The sequence below is a fragment of the Orcinus orca genome, chromosome 3, assembly GCF_937001465.1.
Source record: "Orcinus orca chromosome 3, mOrcOrc1.1, whole genome shotgun sequence".
Classification (NCBI taxonomy): domain Eukaryota; kingdom Metazoa; phylum Chordata; class Mammalia; order Artiodactyla; family Delphinidae; genus Orcinus; species Orcinus orca.
The window spans coordinates 130,943,774-130,964,466 of NC_064561.1; the positions used below are offsets into that span (position 1 = coordinate 130,943,774).

A 20,693-nucleotide genomic window follows, 5' to 3' on the forward strand; every position below is an offset into this window, starting at 1 on the left:
AAACACTCAGGTCTTAAATTCTTTGACAATGTTCACAAAGCTACCTTTTTCTCCTCTATCTCAGCTTTTCAAATTATACACCAGGTATAAGCCTACTATTGATGTCCACAGGAATCAGCTGGAAAATATAAATATGTTTCACCTCCTTCAAAAAACATTCCTTGATTTATTATGGCCTCACTCCAACCACTCTTCTGTTTGCTTTTTGTTTTTACTGTGCCTACTCATTTAAATTCATCAATATGTTGCTTTATAACAGTTTATATATATATATTTCACACATATATAGGTGTACTATGTACAAATTAAAGCAAATAACATATGGTTCTTCCAGTTTTCCTTGTACCACCTCTTCTTTAGCTGTTAGAGTACTTAGTTCCCAGGCGTGTTGGGGGGAGGCGGGAGGGCGGTGTTGGTGGTAAACAGGCTTTGTCAAATTAATTAACCAAATATACAATGCCAACAAAGGGCATCAAATGATTATTTGGGAAGTACCTAAGATAAAAATGCTTAAAATTTCAAATACAAACAGACACATGAGCAAAAAATAAAGAGAGAACACAGGAGCAGTGATGGCCTTAATCCTGAATTTGTTAGGATATATACCTACATATACCTATGTGTACACACACAATCACTGATGAAACACTTACCTATGTAAATTTTAATAATCTCAAGATGTGAAGGATCTGTAGATATTGAGGACACACAGAGGGAAGGTGGATTTAAGATGGTATAATACTATTAACAATAAAAAATTGCTGCACTGCTGTTTTATAATTAAATACAAGTATTCCTAAAAATTGAATTTATATACACATAATATTGGGGAAAAATTATTAAAACGAACATTTTCCCAGTGTACAACCACTTGAGACTTTTCAACATCAAAATATGAACTTTTTTTTTATTATTATCAAATGTACCTTAAAAGGATGTTTGATGACACTGGAGAGAGCATCGTCTATATAGCGCTCATCATCTGGGAAAAACAGATCCTGGCACCAAGAGGTACGAAAGGCCCATGTCACCAAGCCCATCCCATTTTGGTTGGACAGGAAATGCTGGATTTCAAAGCCTGGACTGAAGGGAAGTCCAAACTAACAATAGAGTTAGAAAAATGTTTTCAAAATCAAGCTTCCAACATTTGTCCAATTAAAAATGCACTTAAAAAAATAAAATAAATAAAAATGCACTTATCCACTTAATATTGTATTACAATGGAATTCTGACAGTCTCAAAAAATATGCTTTCAAAAGGGATCCTGAGAGCAGCATACCTCCTCTCCTGAAATACCTGCTATAATTTAATGCTATTGGTGATGCGAAGTTCAAAGCACAGAATAAAGATTCTCATCAAATCACACATTTTCAAGTACCTCAATCCAGAGCACCATCGAAATAATTCTGTTTTGATCACACTCATTACCTGTAAGAGTGGCAAACCTTTTTTTAGTTTTAGTTCTTTTCTTTAACCAATAGGTGGCAATCTTTATTGCTAAGACTATTTAGGCAAGATTCAGCTGAGGAAGATTGTTTTCCCTTCCTCCTGTCAAGGCTCAGAATTTTTTTTGTTTTTTTTTTAACTAATGAGCTATTTGTTAAATGATGAGCAATTATAAAAGTGAAAGAGTTGTAATTTACTAAGGTACTGTAATTTTGGCTTCGTAAGAGAAAAAGACGACCTGAAAACCTCCTCACAAAGAAACATACCAAAAACACGACTTTTTCCTTTTTTTTTTTTTTTGTCCCAGCATGGTTTTGGCAGTATTATTACCTCCAAGTACAGCAAAGAGAAAGTACACAGTATACCCAGATGGCATATTAGAGACTCTGAAACAGCTCTCAACCAAATGGTACAGGTAATGAAGACACACAGATGTAGAAAGAATGCAGGAGTTAACTAGAAAACGTCTTCAAAGCACTATTCCAGTGTTTTTGTGGTTTTTTTTTTTTTTTTTTGCTTTTTGAGGCAACACGTACACAGCTCTTTGGCAAATTCACTGCCCTTTTCATTGAAACTGAAGTGAGTTCAAGTTTATGTCTTACAAAGAATTGGTAGCACTACTGTTGCTATCTAACTTATGTAACTCTGCTGTAATTGAACCTCATTTCTTCTTTGAATAGCCTCAGAGAAGCTAAAAAAAAGTTCATTACTATGGAGACAAAACACTTCTTCAAATAATTTTCAACTGTTTAAATCGGCCCCAGGTCTTTATTTCCCGCAGCTAAACAATCTCAATTCCTTTCATTTCCTTCAGGTCTAAACATATCACTTAAGTCTAAGAAACAATTTTGTATGTGTGTGTGGCAAATGTGTTTTTTAGGTTTTTGACTGGCATCAATGAGTGTTTGGTTTTCACTGAGAAGATTTCCTTTTTAATACTCTAATTAGTATTTTAGGGGCTTGCTTGTGATGATGATGCCTCACTGAAAGCCTTGGCTTGGTAGAGTGTCATTAATTCTGTTTTACAGATGATAAAACCAAAGTTAAGTATGTTACTGTCTTTAGGTCACACAGCAAATTAGTCACAGCAATTAGGACTAACGGTTGGCCAAGGGCATTGTTCAAAGCCCCGAGATGCCCAGCCTGTGCACAAGGGCTCCACGTAAGCAAGAACAATGAAAAAGGACACTGAACAAAAGTGTGATGGTTGCTTTGGTGCTCCTGTGACATCACTAACTCATTCTCCTGTGCATCTTACACACACCCACAAAGGCCAACACTTAGCATATGCAAAATTCAACCATCTTAAAATTTAAAAAAAAAGAAAAATGATTAGCATTCCTAAACTTACCAAGAATTCCTAAACTAGCACTGTTAAATACATTCATTTACAACGCAATAAATAATGATGAAATATAATAAGGATTTGCACTACAGTAGTACAAAATTTTCCTCCAACCCAGAGGCTACTTTGATCAGAAAACAAGAGATAGTTAACAAGACCCGTCACATATTGCACGCTATGTTCTTTCCGGATACTGCGATGTATTTCTTCCTTTTGAAGACAGCAGCTGAGTCTCTGAGAATCTACCCGAAGCAGAGTGACTTGGATGCCTGATTTAATCTGGCAATTAACTGTGAGTCACTTCACCCCTGTTTTGTCCGCTCAATAACAAAAATAATTCCTTGTGCTACAGGGATGCAGGGTGGTTAATAAAACTGCACACTACCTTGAATTCTTAGAAATTGTAAGACACATGGGATGTGTCATGCAATGGAATATTACAGCATTTTAGATGATGTTCAGTTAAAGCTATTATTTCTTACCTCTAGTCCCACTGATTGCCAGGTTAGATCTGAGAAGTTCTGAACAAGCGCATTTTTCTAAAACATACAGTCTTAAGACTATTCTTAGAAAACAAGAAAGAAAACTTAAAATTAACAATGGATCCGACCACTCAACTACCCAGTGAAAAGTAGCATTGATATATTCAGCATGGGCTACAATACGGTTACAGCAAAAAACTCTTCTTTGTACCACAGAAATTTAACTTATGATTTGACATAAAATATGCAGTTAGAAGGGAAGTTTTCATAAGGACCGCTGAGTGAGCTTCACGTTCTAATTCAAAAAAATAAATCCTAAAGTCTGTAATTATGACCCGTTTAGGTGAGAAACTTTCAACACATGCTTCCTGCTGAGTCCCATTGCCTGAAGAACAGAATTTTCCTCCCTCAGTCCTGCACCCATACAAACACTCCTCACAACTGTGTTCCGTGCCGATTCTTTTGTTTTTCTACCTAACTAGAAGAAAAAAAAATCTAGGCGAATTATTCCAGTGTTACAGGTTTTTATGTAGAAATAAAAGACCATCAAGGCTCAGTGGTTAACAGGATCTGGGTTTGCCCTGGATAAGCCACACTGCTGCTTATACGCTTCTGCCCAATCCACAGGAATGCAATCTTAGTAAAGATATAATGAATGCAGCCACAGAACTCTCCAAATCAATGCTTGAAGTTAAGCTACAGCTGTTTAATCTTCTCATTGTAAGAGATCAGAATACCTTCTAGAAGAGCAGGAAGTAAACAAGAGTAAAGAGAGGAAACTGAAGTTACTCAATTGTCCATGAAGTTTAAGGAACCATTTTACGAAGCTTCAATTAAACAGTCTCTTGTCACCGGTCTATGAGGTTGTTCAATGGCAGACTGTTTAGAATCTGGATCCCCAAACTAACGTGCTTCTCTCCCTGAGCCACCGAAATTAACTGAGCACTTGCTAAAGCCCTGGGCTGGGAGCTAGTCTTAATGTCGCTTCTTTTTGGTCAGTAGATCAAACTGCCCCTAAAGCAAAAGAAAGGCTGCACAATGGGATACATGTGTTTACCACAGTTGGTTGTAGAGTCCCACTGAATAAAAGAACAGAATTTTCCATCCCTCAGTCCTGCACCCAAGCAAATACACACTTTTTAATTGTGCTTTGAGCTGATTCATTTATCTTCTACCTGACTAAAGAAAAAATCAAGTCGACCTATTTCCATTTTAAAAGGTTTTTATGTAGAAATAAAAGATCACTGAGGATCAGTGGTTAACAGAATGTTCTCCAGTGAACATTCTGGGGAAGAAGAAAAGGTACAACTATTAATATGAATTCCTAATGGGGCCCCAGACCACCTCTCTCCTCCATGATGAACTGTAATCAGTGATCTCTGTGGACAATTAGCTATAAATTACAGAACTGCCCAGGCTCCAGAGTGAAATGATTTATTTAGCTACAGCTATGGTAGAACAGAACTTTCTGCTTCCTAACCCCGCCCTCTTTTAATTCACTGAAACTTCCCTTCAAAAATGTTCTAGGTTACGACCTTCGTGGATGGTGTTCCCAGAGCTGAATTTTCTCTAAGGAAAATCCTCTCATCTAGTTGGAGTTCATAAGAGAGGATACATTTTTTAAAAAAAAAAACAGGAAACAGAACATCAAAACCTTTCAAAGTTTTATGTGTCTAGTTAGAGCAGAGGGACAAATCTTTTCTTAATCAAAATTATACTTTATGAGTTAAAAGGACCTAGTAGGTTTACAAGCCTATCAGAGAAGTTCAAAAATAACAATTCTTCTGATACCAAGAACAGAAATAAAAGTTACGTTTCACATAACACAGAGGCAAAGGGCTCAAATGGGCCTTCCTCTTTCATCGTGGCCTTTTGTAAATATTGCGACAGTGGACCAGTGGGAATTCTGGCAGGAAAAAAAGTCCCATCAGAGACTGGCTTTTTGTTTAAAAAAAAAAAAAAAAAAAAGCCTTGCTCATGCAGAAAATTCTTGCTTTTTCCATTATGTGGTGTCTGGAGGAGGGTGGGAAGAGGAAGGCTTCTTTCTATATCTGTAGAGCACTGTAATTTAAAATGAGTCATGTAAAACATAAATGAAAATGTTAACCTCTGAGAACAGGGGTCAGTAAATTTTATTCCCGCTTAGATCCAGTTTTCTCTGGCGAGCTTGACTAAACCCAAACCAGGGGCTTTCCCTACAGATGTATTGCAACTTACCCAGAAACTGAGGGTTAAGTCTGAAAGAAGACAAGCTCAAGAAAGAGGCCTTATGAATTTGAGAAATCCTTGGCCATGGCTCAGCTTTGGGCTATCTGGTCAACCCAGCATACCTCCCATTTCATGGGAGTGAATTTTCCCCCATCACAGCTACAGAGCATACCCTCACTTCTAAGAGGGTTTTTCTGCCTTAGGGCTAAGCCATATTGCAGTAGTGGACACTGGGAAAGCATCTGAGGGCCTGTCTACCATTGGAAGACCTCTCTTTCTGAGTCCCCAGCTATGGTTCACTGGAAGTAATTATTCAAATAAAATCATTAAATCCATCCTGATGACTTAAGAAAACCACTAGAACTGAGGACTTTTCCTTTGGCTTCCTACACCATGACTGACATGAACTGAAGTTTGACTGCTGTGTTCCCTGAGCAAGGCTCAACCAGAGGCCAAATGGAAACGTTCAGACCCCTGATCCATGTTCTAGCTTCAAATGCTCTCAGTCAGAGCTGCTCTCTTCTCTGAGTAAAGATTAAACTTTCATTTAAATGATCCATTAAAACACACACATTCTTCTGGACTGGCCCTGCTGTCGAGGAGTCCAACTCTAGGTTCAAACGCTGATACTGCTCCGCTAGCACAACACTTTTGCATGAATGGTATGAGGTCACTGTTTTAACTCATACATGACATATTCTTCCCTCTTTATTGCAAGAAAACTGTTAGAGAGGTTGATGATTTCATACAAATTGTCTAATATAAGTCTCTGGTTTGACATATGGCTCAAGCACATGATCTTAACAGAAACAAAATATTGGTCAATCAAGCATTTTTAATATCTCTAAGATTTTTCAATTAGTTTGAGGGTAACTGAATTATGGGGCAAAAGTTACAAAGATGTGAGACTGTATTTAAAAAGCCTACAATTTATAGGCCACTATTTCCTAATATTTATTTAATTGCTTTCAGAACCTGTGGTAGCTTTAATATGACATGACCTCTGGAGAAGTTAATCCTAACTAGAGGTTCCGTCCTCCCGCATTTCACTTTGAGGGTGGTACAGTGTGGTGCTGGCAAGCACACGTCCTCAAGTCAGAGAGTCTGCATGCAAGTCTCAGCTGTCCACCATCTACTAGTATTTGCCCCTGGGCAGGTTGCTTTTTCTAAGCCTCAACCTATAAATAGCACTAAATTAGATAATGGAGGTAAAGCACAGAGCAAATGCTCATGCGTGCCGGCAAACATATCAATAAAGAATAAACTTCAAAATTTTCATCTCAGAGGTAAAACATTTCATCTGACACGTATTTAAGAAAAGAAAAAGGCAGCGTTCAGATGCAATGAACTAAAAACAGTTATATTTTAAAAACTGCAAATACAACCTTTTTATAGCAATCAAAAATTCATGTAATCATTCAGTTACATGCCCATAGATAAAAGGTCCAGAATAAGGTAACAAAGTTCATCAGAGCCTACACCACCTTTGCCTAAAACACTCAATATCAACTCCGTGAGACGGATTTCTGGGAAAAGGCTAACATCAATCAGTAATGGTCTCTTCACCTCCTATAAACAAAAGATTTTTTTCCCCTTCATTTTAAAAAGGTTTAATTACTCTAACTATTAACCCCCACCCTCTCCATTTCCTTTTCTTAGGAAATTATACATGAATGTGAGACAACATAATCTGAAGACTACTATATTTGCTAGGATATAAAATTTAGAATATTTCAAAATGCGAAAAAAACAGCATCTGACACTGGCAAAAGATGGTCCCTTAGAGATCCAGTGAATCAAGAGACGCTGAAGCAAAAGCGTTGGCTATATTTTAAATTGTTCTAGAAAATAGATGGAGCAGGGGTTGCCTGAGAGGTGGGAGTGACAGTGGTCTTGTATTTTGGACAAAGATCATTGTGAAACTGACCCCATCCTTCTCTTCTAGAGTATATGAAAGGCAACTAGCCTCACAGCTAGACTATAACTAATCACCCCCCACCCCCTGCAAAATAAACTCACAAATATTTTCACTCTTATAGTTAAAGAATATAAATTACTGAAAATATTAAAGGGATGTAATAACTAGGTTGGAATTCACCAAAAGCAGTTCAGGGGATGAAAATAGTTAACTGGTGACAATTGGCTTATGTGACCACACTGCCTTTAGATAAGAAGAGGTCTCAGTCCGCTGCACAGGCTCAGGAAGCTGGTAAAGAAAACAAGAGTAAATATTTTGTGCATCTTGTGAAACTCTTCCTTAATTCAGGCCAAAGTTAGATGATTCCAATCACAGAAGAGCTGGATAGATGTGGTCTGACAAGAAACAGAGTTTTAACCTAAACAACTGTAAATTTTATGTTCCAATATGTTTAAACTTCCTCTAAATGTTAAAGCCAACCAGGTTTCTCAAGTTTCCCTTCAGGGGAAGATTAGACCACAAATGACAGTTACCATGTAACTGTGCATGTAACTACAAACAATGATGGCTAGTAAAGGAGCAAGTTAGAGCTAGCTTTCAATCCTTTCAAGTCTCCTTTAGTGAAGTAGCAAATCAATTACATTTCCACCATTAACTCAATGATGACTTTTCTATATTGCCTTATACACTGTACTAGCAGATAGATGTTTACATAAACATTATCTATATAAATGTTATTATACATAAACATATTTATATAAATTATATAACTTTATATAATAATGTATTTAATATATAATCATTTATATAACTTATATAAATGATTTTATATTAATGTCTTACCAAGTTATAAAGTCATGTTTTCATATATATATGAAAGCACTAGCCAAGTGAGGGCTAACTCGAAGGTTAATATTTTAACCACTTAATAAGCCCCATAGCTTCCAACCTGCCGAGGGAAGGAACTGTCCCTTAAAACTAATCACCTCTTCCCAGCCTGTTCTGATGAGGTTCTTTTGCTGGAAGCAAGAGTAACTCACGCATCTGTTTAGTTCTCTTTAGATTTTCTTGGGTCTATCGCCTGAGAGTGAGAAAATCTGGTTGTTTAACTCATTTTTTTGCATATCAGTCTGCTTCACAGGTCACTGGCAAGCCAGGGGATGACTTGCCCTCCTGGCTAACAGACTGTGGCCAGAAATACAGTAGTGTCGCACAGCACGAACATGACCACCCAAGGGCCCTTCCACTGTATCACACTGCTGCTTAAGAATTCTGGGTCAGGGCTTCCCTGGTGGCGCAGTGGTTGGGAGTCCGCCTGCCGATGCAGGGGACGCGGGTTCGTGCCCCGCTCCGGGAGGGTCCCGCATGCCGCGGAGCGGCTGGGCCCGTGGCTCATGGCCGCTGGGCCTGCGCGTCCGGAGCCTGTGCTCCGCAACGGGAGAGGCCACAGCAATGAGAGGCCCGCGTACCGCAAAAAAAAAAAAAAAAAAAAAAGAATTCTGGGTCAAAAGTCACATGGTTGGAAGTCAAACCCCAACTCCTGCCTGAGCTGTGTGACCATGGGCCATCATCTAATTAAGCTTTAATCTCTTTATCTTTACAACAGGTATAATAATAGTAAGGCCAATGTCATACAGTTCTAATGAAAAGTAACAAGTTAATGTAGCAAAATGTTAGCATAGCATCTGACACAAAACTAGTATTTGTTGAACGCACAAATATAGGTAGGTATAAATTCAGCTTTATATTTATGTATGTAGATATATGTTAATACATGTATTTCTGTAAATTTTCATAGTAATAGTATTGACATTCCCCACGTCAATAATAATTTTATGCTTTGTTGTCTGTTTTTTGGAATACGCCTTGTATTTCTAGGTATTTGGAAAATATATAACTTACAGTTTTATTCTTCTGGCAATTATTCTTTAAGTTAATCAAAATGAATTCATTTTTAAACTATGCCTTTCTAATTATAAAGCTTAACAATGAAATGGCAATTTTGAAGTTCGCCCTTGTGACATGAGAAGTTGAATATATCTCACTGAGCTCTTGCTTATCAGAGAACGCCTCTCAATTCCTTCCACATGATATATAAGGAAGCAACACATTAAGGTCTTGAGTCACCTTCTTTCTTCCTCAAAACTCTGCATCCACCATCTTTTGGCATTTACTGCTACAAAAGACAAGGAAGCCTGAATTCTGCTCCTTGATAGTTAACCAGATATTTTGGAAAGACGTTTAACAGCATTCTTATAATTAAAAAAAAAATTGCCAAAACATATCTAGAGGTGGCCTGTCATTGATTTCATCTAAACAATGTGGACCACGCTTCCAAATCTGCACAAAATGCATGCATGCTTATTTTTATAATGTTTGCTCTTTTTCATTTGATATGACTTATTACTCATTTATCAACACTGAAAAGCCCCATGTTATACCTTCTTACTATGCATCTACAATCTTCTCTTTCATTTTCATCTCTTTTCTCTTTCGATTCTGGAAGAGCTCTGAGTTTCTTCTCTACAACATTAATTTTATTTTCAGCTGTGTTAATTCTACTCTCTATTGCCTCTCCTATGGATTTTAATGTGCTATACTGCATTCTTAATTTCTTTACAATTTTTTTTTTTTAAATGGTTTCACTCCCATTTCATCCCATCCAGTTCTTTTCAGCTCATAATCATCTACTTTCTGACCCTCTTTCATTTGGGCCAGTGCTGGAGGTCTATTCTTCCTTCAAATCTTTGATACAATCTCTCCTTTCCTTTACAGAGCAATGTTCTTCAGTAGGCTCCGCTATTTTTTTTTCCCCCGTTTATTGATCACCATACAGGGAGATATCTGCCCGGACCTGGTGTTTGCTCTGAGCTACTCTTTTTTTTTTTTTTTTTTTTTTTTTGCTGTACGCGGGCCTCTCACTGTTATGGCCTCTCCCATTGCGGAGCACAGGCTCCAGACGCGCAGGCTCAGCGGCCATGGCTCACGGGCCCAGCCGCTCCGCGGCATGTGGGATCCTCCCGGACCAGGGCACGAACCCGCGTCGTCTGCATCGGCAGGCGGACTCTCAACCACTGCGCCACCAGGGAAGCCCTGCTCTGAGCTACTCTTGATCCACGTGGGTGCTGGCTTCAGACCAAGAGTTGGTAGGCAGGTTGAGATGAACAGTTCCCAGGCCAATTTCCAATGTGATTTTCATTTCAATACAGTTTTGCTGAAAGCAAACCTTCTCCTACCTTTACTGCCAGGCTTTCTGAGGCTCTGAAGGATGGAGGACTCAAACAATACTGAAACCCTCAGGAAACACGGGTCTAACTCTACCCCACCTCCAACACTTTACTTTTGTGGAGTAAGATTCTCAAGAGGTAACAGTATTAATAATGCCCCTACCCCACCCTCCCAGCTCTGCCTGGTTATTTTCTGAGTTATGACCTTCCACTGAATAAAAAGGCACTGTTGGGGAGATTAGAAAGAGGAAAGGAAGAGCATTCTGGGGACAGCTGCTAGGCTCTTTCTGAATTACAGGCAGAGTTGGGGAGGACATGTCTCTGCCTACCTATTTTTAGGTGGTCAAAACTTATTCTGCCTGTGTTTTTAAACCCAGTTCCATTTGGTTTACAGTAGACACTTCTCCTGCTAGTTCTAGTTTTTATAACTGTTTAGAATATAAGGACTTTTCTCTACCTTCTTAGAGACTCTAGTGAGAAGTGTGTCAGGGCTACCAGGCAAAGACCTTTTTAAATCAGGAAACTTTTAAATAAGTTTCTTTTTTAACTGGGGGGGAAAAAAATAAAACAATAAAAGCAACCAAGAATTTTTACGGGCACTCGTGTCCTTGGAGAGACTCTCTCTGTGCAATGTCACAGTGTCCTTTTAAGTTAAACACCTAGGATTAAATTCACCTGTGCCTTTCACTTGCCCTCATCTACCCTCTTGTCCTTGGAATTCAGGTAACAGAAACATGATGTTTATGTTATAAACTTGGCAGTGACTAACTTTCCTGAGAAATAAAGTTTGACATTCAAAGGAATTTAGTCATTTAGCCAAACTTTAAAAATGGCGTTTACTGCTCATTTTGACAGAACTCAGGTACAAGACTTCAGATTCATGTGAGTCCACTTCAGATTTCTTACACTTAGGGACTTTAAGCAGCTGCTGTCCACATGCCAAAACACATAATTTTTATGCTGGATATCCTCAGCTTTTGGCTTTTAAGAAGCAAGTAATAACCTGCTCAATTTTAACCAAAATGATTTAATTATGAATCAGAAGTAGGAAAATGTGAAGCTCAGGGAAACATTTGAAGCAAGACATTTAACTTCTTCAAAAATAACAGAAATGGAAGGAAAATCACTTATCAATGGTACATAACTTTTGAGTATCTGATCAAGGTGTATTTGAGAAAAACTGCACATACACACATATAACCCCAAACTTTGTCTCAGGTTCATGGCCTTATCAGTCTCTTTGTAACTCAACTCTTTCATATATTTAGCAGACGTAAGAAAATGCTATAAGCTGTAGGTAAAACAAGATAATTTGTGTGATGGTACGAATGTAACAGCCAATGAAACTTAACAGATAAAACAGACATAATTAGAGACCACCCAAAAAGCAGAAAAGAGCCGGTTCCTTCAGTTACTGATAACTTCACAAAGGACTGCTGAACAAGACCCACACGACTGCCTTCTGGAGTGTTCCTGAACCCTCTGAATGCTCCTCCTAGGGAGCCCCCTCCTTTTTAAATATTTACACAATCATTTGAGCTTTAGTTCCTTAATCTGGAAAATGGTTCTAATGCCATATTTGCAGGGTGGCTGTAGGGATCAAATGAAAAATGTCTTTAAAATGCTAAGCAGAATGCTTGGCAAATAGTAAGTCAGCAAATTTTTAGGGTATATTTGGAAAAAGCCATTTTCAATATTTAAATAGACCCATGGGGAAACATGGGACAATGACTCTAATATATACTTTGATATGTTCTAACCAAATTCATTACATCTCGTTCCTTGGTACTTTGTAGATAATCACGATTATTTAGCAATAAAGTCACATCTTGCTCAAACTTCTTTGCACCTGTCTCCTTTGAAAATGGAAAATTTACTTTTTGCTCCCTGAAAAAACATGGTAAGACCTAAGTAAGCAATGTTGTAAAATACTCGGAAATTATAAATTAATAACGATATAAATATTCAACTACGTTTCTATAGTTAAGAACAGGAATAGAAAGATATTTCAAGTGAACTATTTACTGATAAAGAAGCAACATTCTTAAACATTAGAAAATTTTTAAACAGGTTAAAAAATAAACAGGTTTAATGCGGATTCACAATAGATTATCTTATGAACAACCTCAAGTCATTTTGAAGATTGCATTTTCCAAAACCCAGTAGCAAGTTGGAACCAACGCTGACTGTCTCTCGCTGTGACGGTGGTACCTCGTGCAGTATGAAGGCACTATGGCAGTTTTGCTCCTTAGGGTAAAATTTGGAATATAACACTGACCACCCAACAGTCCCTCTGGCTTTACAATGAAGACTCACATAATGCCTATGCTAATGTGTTATCTCTTGCGTACATATTTTAACACTGCTATCACATAAATTTGAAGAGGTCTGAATAAACAAATCTTTATAACCTGAATAGGCAAATGTTAAAAACATCACCTTCTATCTGCCTTGGAAAATTTAACGAAAAACCCACTAGAAAAATCCCTAGGAACTCTGAGCACATACCATGTCAACAAATGTAGCTATGCCACACAGACACAGTCCAAGAGAGGCATTCCATCAATGTCTTTGAATTCGCTGATAAACTGCAATGTGTAAAACAGGAAGAATCTCAAATCAATTTTGATGTCAGCAACTGCTGAGTGCCCACCAACAGAGTTAGAGCATAATTCTCACACTTGGTGAAACAGATCTTAAAATCATACAGTATGTAGATTTGCAAAAACTTGGTACCAATTTGGCGCTTTCATTAGCAACAATCCTATATCATCCCAAGGACCAACCTCCAATCAGATCTTACAGTGAGGTCATGTGAGCACATCTGCCCAACCATCTTTGCTTATTTCTCTGAGTTCCTTCATTATTTTCCCTTCTAGCTTCTGGGTTGCACTACCGGGGAAACAGTACTAGTGAGAACTTACACTTTCTGCGTTTTGTTTCTCCAACAATTCTTATGAGTAGGAATGGAGAAACTTTTACTGATCAAGTGTCAGTAAGAGGTTAAAATAAAAATACAGCCAGAATTCAGAAGACATAGCGTCTACTTCTTGTTTTAAAAGTAGAGAACACTGGGATTAGAAGGGTTATGGAATTTACAGAAAGCAAAGCAGAGTGGAATTTCTGATTCAAATAATATACCACAGGGATTTATGTTTCACTTATGGCTACATCTTTACCATCTTGGATATCAGATTTGATCATCAAATTACAAATAGTCTTCTACAATACAGTGTTAATAAACTCACAGTGGGAACTTCAATACGCATCAAATTATGATAGGACAGGAGAATCTATAAGCATTGCACAATACAAGCTACCAACTGAGAAGAGATAAATAGATGAATACAAACACCCCCAAGCAAGAAACAGAACAGAGAAGGTATTCCTGAAAACGACAGCCATACTTTAGGTGGCATAAAGCCACTAGGACAAAGTTCTCCATGCAAAATTAAACAGAAAGATCTGCTGCTTGTTTGTTTTGTTTTTAATTGCAAAGTTATATTTCATCAGAACATTTTTTAAATGTACAGTGTATGGAATTATTGTAGCAGAAGCAAAATATCACGGTCTTTTACATCAACCAGTAAGTAGGAATGATGCGTTTATAAAGTATTCTGACAACATTTCATTAAACTCGATATTTTAGGGAAACTGTACCCAAGTAATTAAAATACAGTCAATTTCTAATTCGCTTTGACCTTCTCTATTTAGATTATTTTATTGAAACTGAAAACACTGTTTTGATACTGAATGCTATAAACTCAATCAAGACCTCAAAAATTAAGATATAATCCATCATGCAATTATCCTTCTCATTTCTAGTTAAAATACCAAGTTATTTTCTCCTATTTTAGCCTTCAAACCAATTTTACGTCCTTCCTCATGGAAATTTGTTAGCAACAAAGACACAAATATGCAACAGCCAGCTGTACTGCTAACATCTGCTTTCTTTTACTGAGAAAAACATGGATATGTAAATGGCATCTAATACTTGGTATTCTTATTTGCCAGAGGTACCAGATTCTCCCCTTTTTGGAAGCTACTTAGCATATAAGGTGCCATTTGTTGTTGGATTTCAGAATTTTGAACATTTATTTTCTCAAACTCTGAGTTAGTGGAGAAGTGTTTGTTAATCAGAATTTTGCCTGTTTTAGACAAAGATGCATTCACCTACAAACAAGGGAAGACCGACTTCAAAGTTATCAAAGGATCTGTTGACAACTAAGCTAAAAAGTTAAAAATAGAAACACTTTTAACATACAGAATTCTACTTTTATGACAAAGAAAACTGTATTAGAACATCAACATTACCTTGGTTGCTAGTAAACAAAATAGGATCACTCCACTTACACAGCTCCTGCTCGAATCAGAAGTGTGAGGGCTTTATTTGGTTATACAGACATGGACATTGGACCCTTTACCCATTTTGGAAAAAAGAACACAGAGTGAAATCTCTAGAGCCAGCAGCCTTGATGAAAGCCTCTGAACATATATCTCACTTAAGTAAAAAAATATATATAATTTGCATACTACAGCTGTGATTCTAAATGACACATGCCATGGTAGCCTGGCAGAAAAGCTTTTCCTCAAATAATGTCTTATCTGTAACCCTGAACTTAGCTGTCACCGCAGCTCCAGGAAAGCGAGAATCAAATCCTTCCTGTCTAATAACAGACTGGAGGAGGGAGGGAGGAGTCCTCTCCTCTCTGGGAGACAAGGGGACCTTCCTGCCCATCCCACCTCTGGGAGCCCTGTTAATTTCTAACATGGCTGGGCCAGCTCGGGGCAGAACCTTTCTGCTAAAAAGCAGCAAAGGCGAGAACACTTTCTCTTCTTCTCAATTTCCTTTTCAAATAACTGTGGATATGGAAATTGTTTATTAGGGTTACTTTCTCCTTCACATTTCTGGGGAAACAAAAGAATTAAATTTAAAATTAACAGGGAAAACGTCTTAAAAATCAAGAATTTAGTAAGAAGAATAGAAACGCTGGTGCTCCTGAGAGGGAGAACTGTTATCATATGTAACTAAATGCCTGAGTGATACAGTCTGTCATAAGAGAACTGGTTAGGCTCATCTGATTTTATCAAAAATGATCACCACATTTGTTTTTTTCAGGCCTGCTCTTTAATCAATTATATTGATGACATCTTTCAGATGTCACTTCCTACTAAAACACGAAGGGCAAACACTTACATGTCGGGAATTTCCTGGCGGTCCAGTGGTTAGGACTCAGCTCTTTCACTGCCGGGGCCCGGGTTCAATCCCTGGTCGGGGAACTAAGACCCTGAAAGCCTTGCTGTGTGGCCAAAAAGAAAAACAAACAAACAAACAAATCCCCAAACAAACAAACAAAAAACAGGTATACGTTTACATCTGGGTAAAAATCTCTACTGTTCTGATTAATTTTTCTGGTGGGTCAGAAATTAAAGACAGGACTCCAAGGCCCTGATCTTCAAATATCCTGCAACCAGGCCTGCTTGCTTCCCAAAACACAGTGATCAATGAAAAACAGGGAGTCAGCACCAAAGCCAGAGGTCTCACCCCATCACTGGGGGCGGTTAACCACAGTCCTCCCGCTTCACAGCAAAGTCTCACTTAAGCAGGAGAAAAGGTGAGGAAAGTTATGACAAGGCAGCTTCTGAACTAAAACAGAATTCATAAAGGCAGGAATTCGTGAAGCAAAGCAAACTACTTTCACAGGGACTATTTCTGTGAGTAACAGCAGTACGTTCCGACCAGGGGGCTCAGCAAAGGTGTATAATTTGGGATCGGGTCACCATCCTCTGCGACCTCTGTACAGTGTAGTCAATCTATGTGATGTATTACAGCCTTGCTTTCTAGACAGGGGGCGACAACATGGAGGGACACTCAAATGCTGAGTGTGAAAAATGGAAAAATCACGTGGCTGGGGAGACCATGAAAGCAAACACAAGCTGCAGGCTTTTCTCTTCTTCTGTTTAGAAGGAATTTTGATCAAAGTTTAAAACAGCCCACACCAAATGTGTGCTTTATGTTTTATATGTAGGACCAGCTGGGACCTACTGTCAGAGTCCAGAGTGGGAGCTGGGGGAGGGGTGTGCAGATGGGGGATGGAAGTGGGGATGAACTCAGATTCCTAAGTGCTCTCTCAAGCTAGCAGATTTCAACATCCTATACAAACTGATGTGGTCATGGAATCTCACTAGTCTAAATATTCTGGATTAGTGTGACTTTAATCAAAGGCTCTCAAAATACTGTCTCAAGAAATAGCCCCACTGGACAGCTTACTTATGAAAGGAATACAGTTTGATTCTCTTATCCCTAAATCCCCACTTCCATCAGCTCATTTCCTTGTGTCAGGGGAAATATGGAAGCACCGCTGAATGCAGAAAGAGCAGGAAGATGGTCTTTCAAGAGCTCCCCTAAGGAGCATGTACCACCCATTGTGCACCCCCATCACACCGTTCACCTGCACCAGACGGGGAAGAGGTTCTCTCCAAAGAAGGTAAAACGGGGCTTTACTGGGCTGTGGGAAAATGAAATGTGATGCTGATATCTGTGATTTTAGCTTCCATGCAAAGAGGAGATAAAAGAGGGGGAGGGACAGCATAAAATCTGTGCCCGAGGACACTTGCTGATCTTGACATGTGCTCTATTAACTTTGCTTAAGTGGCTGACAGAGTACACTCTCAGCTCAACATGCTTTCCCACCCGCAAAACTACCCGTCCTAGGAAATGGGGTAAAAAATAACAGCTTTGGAGACACAGCATGCAATGGTCAAGGCCAGGTCAAGATTCCTCAGATGTGAATGATGTGACTAACAATAAACCGTGATGTTTAAAAACAGAATGGGCTGTTTCAGCCGTGTGCCTGCACAAGACATACCAAGCACGTGGCTCACTTCCAGAGTCACATGGGATGTGAAACAGCTGGATGATGCGCTTCCACAGCAAGCATCTGTCCACTTGCTAATCACCTACGATGCTGTTCTAGGTAATTGGGATAATGGAGAGACATCCAAGACCCCTGCCCTCACAGGGCTTAACAATCTACCAGAGTGAACAGATAATAAACGAACAATGCGGTAAGTAAATTCTAGAGTAGGTTAGATGATAAATGCTTTGCAAAAGCAGAAGGGCAGATTGTATGTGAAACGAGATGAGCAGAGCCAGCCTCCTTGAGAAGAAAGCTTTACGCAAAGAGTGGAGAGTGGGTCAGCTAAGAGGACGGCTGAGGAAGAGCTGTCCAAGCAGAGGCCCAAGGTGGGAGAAGAACCGGAAAGGGCATCAGAGGGCACGCCGTCTCTCTCGGGTCCGACTTCATCTCTCATCCCTGCTTTCTAGCACAAGATAGAGGCTCAGTTCATATTTACTGAATGATTTAAACTCCAAGAAATACAAGATTATCCAATATACAAATTCAATCCAAACTAGGCCAGGGCTTCATAAGAAAACTGTATGCAAACTGGATGGGTGGAAGGTACATTCTCCTGAGAGGAGCTGGGGATCAGATCTTCAAATGGGTTTTTGACTCTCTTTTCCCCAAAACGTGAGACATCACAGCCTTCTTTCCAGGAACATGCAAGAAAAGCAAAAAGTGGGTTCTGTCATAAGGGGGAAATCCTCACACAGATGCTACTTGTGGGCAGAATTTAAAGACAACGTTCTTTTAAATACAAAGAGGGAAGCTGGTGAGAGGGGCATAAAGGTAGGTTTATCCCACGCTCATCTCGGGGGCGTGCCCACTGTCCCCATAACACTCCCTCCGCAAAAGAGACCTGCATGTCACCTTCTCAATAAAATACAGTCAAACATGAAAAACAGGTTAAGTAAGGTGAGGGAGTAAAAAGGAAAAAAAGGCGAAAGAATTCAATTACAGTAAGAAGAGAAAAGTACTATCCTTTCTCACCTTCATATAATTTGTCCCTGCAAACACTTTTCAAATAAACACACCCTCAGGCAAAAGAAATTAAAGCCCCACAGGTTCCAACAAATAAGTCTGTCCTTACAACTACTTTCCATAACAATTTGACATGCAACTAGCAGGAGCTGTGGAATCCTCATTTCATAGGAATCATACTTAAATGAGAATGCAAGAGTAACATTTGTAGAAAATCTAATATTTAGTACCTCAACTCCCCACCCAACCCCCCATATTATCTTTACAACCTTTCAATTGCTCCTAATTTCTCATTTATATTCAGGCCTGCTCTAATACTTTAATGCCCATTACCGTGGGTCTCTTTCTTAAACTCTGCTAAAATATTTCATGTTACTCTTTCTATGTATTAAAAAAAAAAAAAAGAAAAAGCTGTTAAAAATCTCAGTTGTTACCACATTACGTGAGAACGAAAGCGTTATAAAATAGTTTAGATCCTACAAAGAGAAAATCATTTTTAAGGAAAGACTTGCTTTTCCGTATACTATATCCAAATGAAAATATCAAATGCAATTTTTGTTTAGAAGCTATTTTTACAAAATCTTTTGGTCCCTAATCTTGACAAGGTACCCCTTTTAAATGATCTTTTCTGACCTGACTCAGATATTTTTATAAGTCTGTAATCTTTTGTATGCCAGGAGAAATTATATCATTTTTCCTTTTGAATTAGACTACATATTAGGAAGTGTATCTAACGTAAAAAATCAAAAGTCAAATTAAAAATATGTAGTTTGGTAGGAAAAAACAATTATGTATATACCTCCCCTCAGCTAAGTGAAACTATGCAAGAAACACAATGGTTGACAAAATTATATATAATTATATATATATATATAAAATGACAAAATCGTATATATATTACATATATACAAAAAACTTTCAGAGTCAAGTTTTTTTGATTCATCTAGAAAAAAACCTAACTTTTGCTTTTGAACTGTCAAGTAAAACATATCATTTGAATATTATTTCTAAAGTACAGTATAATGTTTATAAAACAAGTATCCCTTTTGGGTTGGGATGGGAAGAGGAAAGCTCTTCCCTTCAAGTATCCTTAGTGAGTTCTTCGACATTTATAAAATATTCCCAATTCCATTTACCCTTGCATTCTGCTTCTTCACTCCCGGTACCTCATTCATTTGTGCTAAAATAAGCCAACATTAAAGAAGACACAATAGGAACAGGATCTCTTCCAGAAATACACCATGATGCCCACAGTCAGTTTTACTTGACACATAACCACCGCAGTTGAGTCCACCCATCTGAAACACATCTTTCCACGCCTTTCTCATTCTCTGGGAAAAAGATTATACAGGGGGAACAATGCTTGAGATTTACCAGTGAAGAAATGAATGATCTGACAAGGCTGTTAACAGCAAAGCGGAGTAAAAGGCTTGTCTCTGTGTGAAACTGAACAGAAGAAATACCTTAAGGAACAGCTGTGCTCAGAGCTGAAGTGGGGACCATCTCCAATGAACAATGAGTGGGCTTTGGATCAAGGTGTTTTCCACTTGAGAAAAATATTCAGTGATTTTTTTTTTTTTTCTCATGAAGGCCAAGCACACTATTGGCATTAATGCTACAGATGACACTACCCAGGCAGGAAGAGGACTCCCTGTGCGCCTACACTAACTACAGGATAGAGTTTCAGCTTCAGCAAGTATTCCTGGAGAGGAAACCAAGAGGTAGACACCAGGTTACAAAAGCAATGGTTTCTTCTCTGTTGAGTTCTGTGGTCATTTTATTACTCTCTCCATTTTCCATGCAGATCAAATTAATGTTAAATATACTTACATTAGACTTACCCTCTACTTTCCCAAAATGATTATTTAGGTATATAATACCAGTTACAAGAATAAGAATGCAAAAGGTGTTTAATTCCATGGCAACTCTAATAATAGTGTTTTGAGACACTAACTGAAAAGGTCCTCAGATATCACCACCCTAGTTTTATAACAACCCTCCACCCCACAAACACAAATTTCTAGCCATGTAATGATTGACCAAACTTTTATGAACCATACATAAATTCAGGTAAAGTTGCCAAAACAACTTCTGCCCAGACCGTTTCAGCCCAGCTCAACCAACGTGAGACTTTTCCTTTAAAAAAAAAAAAAAAAAAGCAGTCATGAAGCAATCACTCATCAA

At 38.4% G+C, this 20,693-nt stretch overlaps 1 protein-coding gene and 1 long non-coding RNA gene across 5 annotated transcripts in view; both read right to left on the reverse strand.

Annotated features, from left to right (window-relative positions):
- Nucleotides 1–20,693, reverse strand: part of PIK3R1 (phosphoinositide-3-kinase regulatory subunit 1) — an 86,983-nt gene that overhangs the window by 54,449 nt on the left and 11,841 nt on the right. The gene's annotated exons all lie outside the window — the stretch shown is intronic.
- On the reverse strand, nucleotides 1,616–20,691 carry LOC125963986 (uncharacterized). The gene is made up of 2 exons (XR_007476435.1): nucleotides 8,915–20,691; nucleotides 1,616–8,687 (listed from the first exon to the last, which is right to left on the reverse strand). It is a non-coding gene; the product is annotated as an uncharacterized LOC125963986 (long non-coding RNA).